The following is an 11,483-nucleotide window of genomic DNA, read 5'->3' on the forward strand; positions in this document are numbered from 1 at the left end:
TTACATATAATTACACTGAGAGGTGTTCCAATACAATTGTAGGAGATCGTCTATATAAAATAGAAACATTGTGTACATAAAAAAAAACCTTTCAAACAATTAACAAATAGCTAAGAATTTGAACAATGATAAAAATAGTTAGCTACTAGATTAAATTCCTTTGAAAAAAAAGAAACAAAATGTCTCATGGTGGGGATGCAAATCTTTATTTGCGGGTCCAAAAAAGAGGAAATAAAAATAATGGATACAAGGTGCTGAATGAAGAACCAACATTCCTCTTCAGAAATTTGAATGTAGATGCAGATCTAGTGCGAAGAAGCTCATGTTTTCCTTATGCAACATCTAATCTTCTTTGAAGATAAAAAAACAAATCTAATCAGTGTAGGCCTCCTCTTTCTACAAGCAAGAAATGATTATCGTTTTCCTTACCATTTTACAACACATCATTTGGTCGCATGACATTCTAGCAATGCAGTTGTGAAGGAAATGAAAATAATTGTGACTACTTTAGGAGACTACAAATCTTGTCACAATTAAAGTGTTTATGAAATAAAGGCAAGTTTTCTAGATCCATTATTCTAATGATTAAATTTTATTTCACATAATTTCTTTATTAGAAGTGACATGTGGCATAGTCTTCTCCTCCTTCTAGTTGTCACCTCCCATAGGCTTGTCCTCTAGGACCTACATATTATTCTTAGTCCCTTGGTTTTGAGCTTCCAATTTTAAAATACTACAAGGGAGGTAATCATCCCTTAGTCACCCATGTCACCCTCTTTCTTAGAATTAGGGATGCTAGCCTCAATTTTGAAAGTATCTAACACCCTAGAAGGAATAGGACTGTCTTGGCCCACTTCAATGGTCTCCTCATTCTTGTTCTCACTAGTCATCTCCTTGTCATCTTGTTCATCACATTTTCTCCTAGTGGCCTTTCTTTTAGGTCTAGGGCCTTCTTTTTTTCCAAAGTTCTTTGTAGAATCATAACTGATCAATTTCTCTGTGCCAATAAGTCTAGAGGGTTTTTTAATCTCTCAATCTCTTCCTAGACTTATGGGTCCCCTACCCAGCCATAACTCTTACTTTTCACATCTATAACCTCTATTTTCTTTGTTTTATTGCTCCTAATAGTGGTAGAGGACTCCTTATCATCTTGGATTTTTGCAAAAAGGGACAAAGTTGTTAAAAATGCTTTAAAATAACTTACGGGGGGGGGGAGCGTGGGGTGGTGGTGAATCAGTTATTCAAGGCCCAAATGTCCTTTTCACTAAGTATAGTGAGCCCTTTCAACCATTCATTCATCCAAGCTTTAATTATTCTAACCAGCATGTTACTGTAAATTAGTATGCAAGCATAACACGTAAGAAATCAACCCATAACATAGTAATTTATGTCAAAACCCAATTTGGGAAAAACCACCAGTAACATACTACTCAATTCTCACTCTTCTGAAGTGATGCCCTGTGAAAGGCCTGCCCTATTAAAGGCTTACAACACACTGTCAAATGTGACCTTGTTAAAGGACTTACAAATGGCTATTAAACCAACCTAAGTCCATAGGATTTTCATATCCAATACAATTGCTAGAGAGTATTAGAAAATCTTGACCTGAATACAACATACAACTTAACTTGCAAATCTCATATCACTTCTCAGCTCATACCATTGTCTGGCTTTCAATCTTTGCAACTCTTGATAGCTTGCCCTCCTTTCAAGCTTAGTCTCCTTGAGTCTCCTTGCTCAATGTACCAGTGCAATCATCTCTTCATGACCACTTATAAAAGTACAACCACTGTGCTCTTCCTTCTCCTAGATGTCCCACCTTTACACCCTTCTAACCACTTCACAGTTTTTCCACTTTAGCAGCAACAATATTAGTAGCATTTGCTTCTTGGTCTATGACTCCTTAAATAGAAGTCTTGGAGTTCTTTTCCTGCTTGATCCTTCCATTCTTTAATTTCAATTCGCTTAGATTAGGTAGGATTTATTGCATCTAATCCATATTTTGTTTCCTCTAGAAACTTCTTGAATAATCCTCTTGAATTCACTCAAAAATGGTTTACATAGAATTCTGTGCCACCAACTCATCATCCTTATCTTCCAACTTGTTCACAAAATTCAAGGTAACCACTTTGTCGGCTCAAATTTGGAAAATCTTCATCATTTAAAATAATACAGCAGCTTGGCACTATTGAAATATTGGTGCTCAGCACATACTGTGTTACTCGGCATCAACTATGTTTTTCCTGATGCTTGGCACTTGAAGATCACTCGGCACCAATTAAGACCTGATCTTCACTCGACACCTGAAGATCACTTAGGACACACTAAAATTTCTTGTTACTCAGCTCCAACTAAGAATTTTCTTGGCTTCAACTAACTTGCTTGACATCCACTATTGATCTTAGTTTAAGCTTTACAGTCAACCTTGTTACAACTTCTTCCTCCAATGTTTCTAAGTGTGACAAACCTCTGTATCTTTGAGTATGTTATCAATACATCATTTAACCATTGTCTTAACTGATCCTTTCACTTCATTACAACATCATAACTCAACCTTTTCTTTAGGTGCTCTTGTTACATCTTGTTGATCAAATGCTTTTCATTAATCAACTAAGTGATAGTACTTTGGATCTTATAAGCAAATGTCATTCCTACAAATAGCAAGTTTGACATCAATGAAAAAACAATGATTGAAAACATTCCTTTAACAACAATCTCCCACTCTCAACAATGAGCTTTTCAATTAGATTTCCAACAAAAGTATGGGAAACATCAATGATCTTGGGTGGGGAAGGGATTAGGCTAGGAATATAAGGGTTAAAGCCTTCGTATAAATTAAATAGGAAAAAAAAATTAAGGATTGATTGTATATGATGAATCTCTTGCCTTCTTCTTTCTTTTTGCACACTTTTCAAACACAATCCTTTGTAGAATACAGAAGAAGGTGAGGAAAAGAATCTCTTTCCCTATTCCTAAAGTGGTTGAGAATGAGAAAATGATAATAGTAAATCACCTTATACTTATCTTCTATGATGATATACCTCATAATCACATAGAAGACCATATCATAGAGTTCTATCAATTCCTTACAAGATAAACCAGCACAAAAAAGAACAAGACCCTCGTTGGGTTGAAAAACTTCCTCAGGGTTATCACATCTACAATGCTCAATTGCTTTCTCTAGTTGGTTCCATCTAAAACTAGATCAATAGCATGCATACTGACTCCTTAGTAACTTCAAACGAGACTCCATTCATAGTCACCCAACATTTCTTCCAAGATTCTATAAATTGCCATGAAGCTTTCTCATCATTACCTTCAATGCATTCCATAAATGGAATTAAGACCTCTTCCCTCAAATATGTCCAAGCCTCTTTATCCTTCCTAATATCATCTTCGACTTTGGGTAGTTCAATCTGAGTGTTGGAATTCTCTATAGCTTCATCATCACCAAGATCAATCACTAAATCATCCACAGCTTCTATTATCTCCTCAGTAAGGCTACTAGAGAAACCAAGCAAAATTCACAAAGAACCAATACAAAAAGCTTTATTTTCCTGAAGATAAAATTGATTAATAATAGTGGCAATTATGTTTTGATTACACTTATGATTTACACATGTGAACCTAAAATAATAAATATTCTCCTCATGAAACCCAGTCCCCAAATTCATAATTTTCTAGAAAAATGTTCATCGAGAGTAATAAAGGCCCATCGTTAGGGATTGAAGACAATCACACCTTATCTTGCCTAGGGTTATGGGTCCTCTCTTGTCATAAAGAATCATAGTTATGATATTAATTGAAAAGGTGTTCTAATTTAAAATCAACATAAAATAACCCCTCACCTTGAAAGGCTCTATCATAAATCCAACTCCCACAAACCAATTTCTCAAAATGGTCATTATTGCATGTTAGAAGCTTTTCTTTTTGAACTGGCATTGAAATTACCGTTGGAAGATCATACTCCATTTCCTAGATCTTCTTATTGCTAGAAGCAAGGTTTTCTGTCACTTAGTTTCTCTTGTGGTATACATGGTGAATGTTGGTCTTAATGAATCTATTTAATAACTATTGGAAACTTATAATTGAAGCAATTGTTGTTCTTTCATTATGTCAAATATATTGATAAGACATATTGCTAACTAATCAAATGTCATATCTATTTGATTGATGAAGAGGATTTGAGAAATTTCTCATAACAATAGCACCTAGAGGAAAGGTTGAGTTATTTTAAGGAAGCTATAATGGAAATTTTATAAGATAGACTTTGATGAGACAAAATGATTTTTATATCAAGAAATTTAAGCTAAAAAGCAATAGAGAAAATGGTTAAGTAATGTTGAGTGATGCTAGTGTCAATTGAGTCATAGTAAGTGCTGAGAAAATATAGTGTTGACTAAGATATAGTATCGACTAAGCAAGTTAGTCAATGCTGAGCTAGAAAGTTTTACAACATATGAGTGTTAAGTGATGACTGAGTGTCAAAACTTAGTGATTTTTGAGTAACATTATTGAGAATGAATTTGAGGAAATAGTGATTCCCAACAGACTTAGTTGATTTCTTGGGAGATGTAAACCATCTTGAAGATAAGATTGATGAGTTTGATCATTAAATGAAAGTTGAGCATTACGTAAATACCTAGCAGAAGAATTGCAAAGAAGTTTCTAAGGAAGATCAAAAAAATGGACAGATACAACGAATCATGTTGAACCCAATCGTAAACCCTAAGATCTACGGTGATCATGGAAAATGGAAAAGCAAGAGTTATCTATTTAAAGAGGTATAGAGCTGAATGAATGTGTGTATGTGTGAGGAGAATGCATAAGAAGGTTGATCAGAGAAACACAAGCATGTGAGAGTGGATGTGAATCTATGGTAGATTACTTATGCAAATGCTTTTGATATTGATAAGCGAATATGAGCAGAAGCCTTAAGTATTGTAGAAAGGAGAAGATTGATTGCTTGAAGGGTTGCCAAGCAAATCAAGAACAAAGATGACAATGAAGATCATATCAATGAATCAACACATGAACCAAATAGTCATTTGAACTTGCAAAGTGAGTTGTAATAATACAGATCTCAAAACCCTATTGTTTTTTTTCTAATCATTATAAATAATTTGTATTGAAATCCTTTTAACAGAGGTTGACCTAACAATCATTTAAAGGGCTTAATAGTCTATGTAAATCCTTTAACAAGGTGGCATTCTAAATGGAATGATCAAATTCCTCTGACAAGGCCACTCCTAATAGGGTGATTAAATCCTCTAATTGGGTCACATTTTACAATGTGTATTGTAAAGCTTTAACAAGGTTGGCTCCTAATAGAGCTCACTTTGAAAGAGTGAAAAAGTGGTGACATGTTGCTAGTGGTTTTTTGCAAATTGGGTTTCTACATAAAATCCTAGTGTCAAATTTGTGTCGAATTCTTTATATATTTTACAATTTATATTCAGAAAAGTATGTTATGTTTGGGATAGTAATTTTGTTTATCGATACAGTCGAGACCAAGAAACAATAAGATAAGTAGAATAAAGAATGTTTTATATTTAATTTTTCAAGTGGTACTTATGGACCTTGAGTAATTGATTCACCCCCACCCCCTCTCAGTTATTCTAAATCAGCCACAACTTCTATTATATCCTTAGCAAGGCTACTAGAGAAAGCGAGTGGAATACACAAAGAACCAAGATAGAAACCTTTTGTTTCCTAAAGAGAAAACTTATTAATAATAATGGCAATTGTGTTTTGATTACACATGTTAACCTAAAATAATAAATAGTCTCCTCATGAACCCTGATCCCCTTTTCATAGTTTTTCTAGAAAAATGTTTGTCAAGATTTATAAAGGCCCATCATTAGGGATTGACGCAAATCACACCATATCTTGCCTCGGGTATGGACCCTCTTGTGATATCCCCATTTTGGCAAATAATTTAAATTATAAAATATTATATATAATGTAATATTAATAATAATAATATTTTATAAGTAATATTATATTATAATCATATAATAATATCATATTATATCGTATTATAATAGTAATATGAAAATACGAATGAAATAATATAATAATATAATAAATAATGATATTATCATTAAGATATATTTTAATATAGTAATACTATATTAATAAAGTATTATAATATAATATATATAGTTGATATATATTAATATAACTAAGCTTATAAATATATAATTAATATAATTATATTATTATTAATATACTATAATTATTATTAATATAATATATTATGAAAGGACATGACTCATATATATATATATATATATATATATATATATATATATATATATATATATATATATATATATATATATATATATATATATATATATATATATATATATATATATATATATATATATATATATATAATAATAATAACATTCCTGTAGGGATCATCACAAAGGAAAATAGAAATTATATACATAGTGGGAATTAAAAATCTAATGTCCTAATTGGGGACATTACAAGTGGTATCAGAGTATCTCTCCTACCATCCTGTGGAAAGTATTAAGTGGAAAGTCAAGGAAATTAGTGTATAAAAGAAGCTATACAGTTGGATAAAAATCCAAAAACCCAAAGGACTTAAAATTATTGGAGAGAATGCTTTGCGAATAATAAATGGTGCAGAGTGCATGTGCATGCCAGCCCCATCTATTAACCAATTTGTGAAAGTTGTAAAGCAAATACTTTTGGCCAGCACTTTAGGAGATGAAAGAAATCACCTCATATGTTTACTAAGGTGATAGTATATACGAAACTACTCAGGGATTAGTATAAAGCTAGTATATTAAGTCTGCTACCTATGTGAACCAATCTTTGTGCTTGACCTAGTTTCTGTTGTTAGTGGATGAAATTCGAAGCATAAGTGTGCAAGCAAATATATATCCACAATACAATTATGCATAACAAGCAACCGATATAGGAAACCTAATGATGATTCTCTTAGAACCAGCATGGGAAGGCATCAAATTCAATAGAGGTTGTTGCATTGTCAACCATACTCTGCCAACCTTAATAATAATGGATTAGGAAATGGAATTTTAAATGATATAATTGAAAGAAAAGAAGGAAGAGAAGCAAAGGATTCGGCAATGACACAATCTAACAGAGTCAGGTTTCTATTCAGAATATTATGTTTTTAGAATTGTTCAATTAGATTGAATCACTCTTTGCCCTAATCAATTGCATATAATCCTAAGGATTATAAAATTAGAAATAAATATAGCATCCAACACATTAGAGTTGAAAACATTCAGTCTCTCATTAGGATCAATGGTCCATAATAACTTATAAGATATCAAGAAGCATAGAAACAAATAATAATCCTTTTTTAATGACCATTACATTGGTCAAGAGCTTCATACAGTGGCTTCATTAGAGACAATGACATCCCATCGGTGAATACAAGCATAGAGAGTATAAGGATAAAAGTCATTGCAAGTACAAAGTACTCCAATCACAGTTGAGATGTGGGCATAGGGTGTGATAGGACTGGTACTGAGGTGGTACAAGACATTCATTGGAATTCACATTTGGCTTTGAAGTTATTGTAACAACACTCGATGATGTGGATGCTAGCTGTATAAGGTATTATAAAGGAAACTAAGAGCAACGTGAAGGACAATAAAAAAGGAACATTACAAGTGGCATCAGAGCTTGTTCCTACTAGCCTGAGGGAAAATAAATATAAGATTGAACCGATGGTAAGTGGAAATAATAAGGATAAGAAAATGAAAAAGTAGATCTTATACATAATTGTATAATAGAAGGTGACCAAAGAGAAAACAAAATAAAATTAAGAGGGAAACTAATACATTTTGATCATTTGAATTTGTTCTCGAAATTATAAATATAAATCCAACCTATGATACTCCATAGTTCATGCACTTCTGAGGCATATGGGAATCTGAAAGAAAATGAAGTCATTCTTATATAACACATTGATCAAGCTCAAGAACAATCTCACATATATTTGATTGAATTTGATTGGGGAATCAACAACACAGATCTTATTAGTTCCTGCCGTGCAGGAAACTATTGCCTAGAGTTCACCGTTAACTCGTTATTAAAACATTTTTATACATCCAATCTCTATGGCCGCATGTTTAGTTCCTGCCCTATCTTATTCTTCTACCATGGCTGAAGCTACTTGACGTTTAATCACTAGCAGGGGATATTCAGATATTCACAACAATCAACGCGAGAGAAGAGGGGATAATCGAAAATCGAGGCTAGAGAAGAGGGGAGAACCGAGGTGGATGACAGGACCTCATAAAGGTTTTTTCAGGCTTTTCCATAGAACGAGGTTTAGGGCCAGTCGTTGCTAGGGGATTACCAAAAGCACTAGCTGCTTGCTATGGCCTTCCCTCCTTCATGCAGGTGTGACGCGTGCCTTTATCTTCGGAGTGTAGCAAACCCCTGTGGCGATTACAAAACAGAACTAGATGAGCTTCTTCTGTGCAGGATATGTTTGTTGTACCGGTGAGAGGAATAGACCGATGTGTTTGTGGAGGCTGCTGAGAGGTATTCTAACCCTTGTTTTTTGTTCTGGTGCTTCTAAACAATTCACACCATTAGAGTTTCTGGTTTTCTAGCCCATTGGTTTATATTGATCTCTTTATTGTGTCAGTATTTCTCCATCTAGCAAAGTATCATAGGACTGTATGCTTCACATTACTGGCCTTCTCTTGCTTCATAATTGGTACTTTTGGTTTAATTGTCTGTGCCTGATAACTCTCGCCCAATTAGGGTTTGCTTGATATTTTTCAAATATTTCAAATCGAGGAAAAAAATGCCCTCAATGTGTGATGCCTGCAGCGTTGCAAAAAACATAAGTAGAACACATACACCACTGGCTAGAAAGCTCCCTGTTGGCTCCAAGCAGAAGTACATAATGTTGCTTATGCCCCCAGCCGTCCTCGTATCATCCTGGTATGTGTGGGATCTTACCAAATAATGAACGAAAGAGTCTACCATGCTAAACCTCTGCCTATGCCTATTCAGTACTATCAACCTATCCTTGCTCCACATTCAAGATTACTTTTGGAACTAAGTGTTGGGAGAAGATGACAGATAGCTAGGTTCTAAGACAAGTTTTCTCAAACCAAAGGTGTATCATTTCTCACCAAGTGTCAGCAGAACATACAGAACATAAATCCCAAATATGCCCCACAGATTTCCCGTTCCTGTTCTTCATATGAAAAATAGAACAATGTGAGTGCCGCTTCTCTTTTCTCCATCTACAACTCAGCTAAAAGAAATCAGATTATGTGGTTGCTGGTAAGTTTTAACCCCTCTCTAATCCAACTGAAAGAAATTAGATAAGTGGTTGCTGGGTACCTTTTACCCCTTCTCTAACCCAGTTACAAGAAATCTGATTAAGTGGTTGCTACTTAACATTTATCCGCTTCCTAACCCACCTAAGAGAAATCCTATTAGGTTAGCTTTGTCCTTTTCTGTTAGTTTAAAAAATCCTGCAGTGTTGGATACACTAAATCCACCAGAAAATTAGCTTGTCTATTATCTATTATTGAAATAGAAATGCAACACGGTTTCCATCAAAATTACAGATCTTTTCGAATAGAAAAACCCCGTCACATATTTAGAAATAGCAGTTAGAAGCCTTAAAACCACTTCTCTTTTATCACTTTACAGTACTCCAGTGTAACATCTCTATTTAACAAGTATTCATCCTGCTGATAAATATTTCCTAATTATGAAGAAATCATCCTCCTCACATGCCCACTGTATCGGCAAACCTCACAGATGTGTGGTTGTACAGAAAACTACTCAAGAGCTATACACCTTCCATTTATTGAAAGCAATATTTATTATTACAAAATCACGACACTTTCTACACAATTGCTTTCTTAAAAGAATGTCAAACCAACTCTAGAGCTATTCAAAAAATATGATTTGGACTGGACTTGTTGTAGATTGTTGAAATCATCTATAAACCATTCAAGAAAACTAAATTCAATTTAGGTTTTTGTTCATTCAATTTGTTTTTGATGAATTGTTCATTCAATTTTTCAATGTTGTTAGGAATGAAATTTAAGATTTTATATCTGCTGTTAGGGTGTTCTATCAATGCACTATCAGTTTTCCCTCTGAAGAGTCTAGCTTTGTTTCAATTGTGATTTTTTCATCTCTCTTGAACTATGATGGAAATACTTGGGAACTCTTAGTTGAATCAAGCTCTACTAATTTACTTTTCATATACTAATTAGGAGTCAAACTTTAACGCCCCGCCAAGGGATCCAAAAGAATTAACCTAGAGTTTCACTAAGTTTGCTAAACATTTTTTTTTTTTTTAAAGTAAGAATGTATAACATACACATCAAACACATAGTAGCGGAAGCAATAACATGTAATCATCAACAAACATACATCACAAGTTACATTCCTTAAGGATCCCAAGACGTTGAGTCACATTTAAATTTAATTAATTCTAAGTCTAACAACTACCACATACATATGAAAGAATAATTAGAAAGTCCAATGTCCATAATATACATTTTCTCCGAATGCCTCCTGGCAAATTAATTTGGAAAACTCAATCATCCACTGTACATGTCACAGGGTATGAAAGGCTTAAAAGAATATACATATGTAAAGATAAAGATATATCATCCTCAAATCCATGATACAAAGTACAGTAAAATAAATGAAACTAATAACATACCTGATACATCCATACATCCATAATGATAAAACATCTATCATAAAATCTAACCATCCATCATAATAATCCAAGAACATAGTGAAGGTAAATGCCAACCAAGAAAGCTCCAACCACGGTGACCACAGACGGATCTCAATGGTAAGAGTAAAAAGCACTACCACCCAACTGCGTGGAACCTAAATGGTCCACTCCCACCACGCCGAGGAGGTAGTCTCAAGTCCCAAACAAGGTATCAAACACAAAACACAAGTACACTCTAAGTCTAGGAAATCCTAAAAGTATACTAACTCAAAGGTTCCAACATAGAAAGACATCTAGACCCAGAGGCACCACAAAGACACGTAGGAAACCTGCTATGCAAGCAAGAAAGTGTCATCACAAAAGTCACGTAGAAGTTACCCGAGCAATCCCTTAGGAATCCCGGGTCCCTAGTGATCCCTGCGGCCACTAGTATCCTCTCGTACTGACGAGGCATACTGCGAAATGCAAGGTCGTAACCAAGCGTTCTCTCTACCCCATCCTAGCCTGTACTAGCACTCAAGGCATGGGAGAGAACATACAATTATCTTATTAGGTTCATTTAAGTCAGTATTTAGGTGAGATGTTTTCACTTGTTAACACAACTTACAATGGGTTACTCCAGGCAGCCTCTTAGGGCCTCGATCCCCATTGCAAGCCACTTCTCGACACTACACATAGATAACCTACCCTAGGCTCATGAAATCACAAATCAAAAAATCATAATAAAATCACCTCAGTCCTATAC

Source organism: Cupressus sempervirens, chromosome 5, assembly GCF_028749045.1.
Source record: "Cupressus sempervirens isolate cs-2001-9-10 chromosome 5, ASM2874904v1, whole genome shotgun sequence".
In the NCBI taxonomy this organism is placed as follows: domain Eukaryota; kingdom Viridiplantae; phylum Streptophyta; class Pinopsida; order Cupressales; family Cupressaceae; genus Cupressus; species Cupressus sempervirens.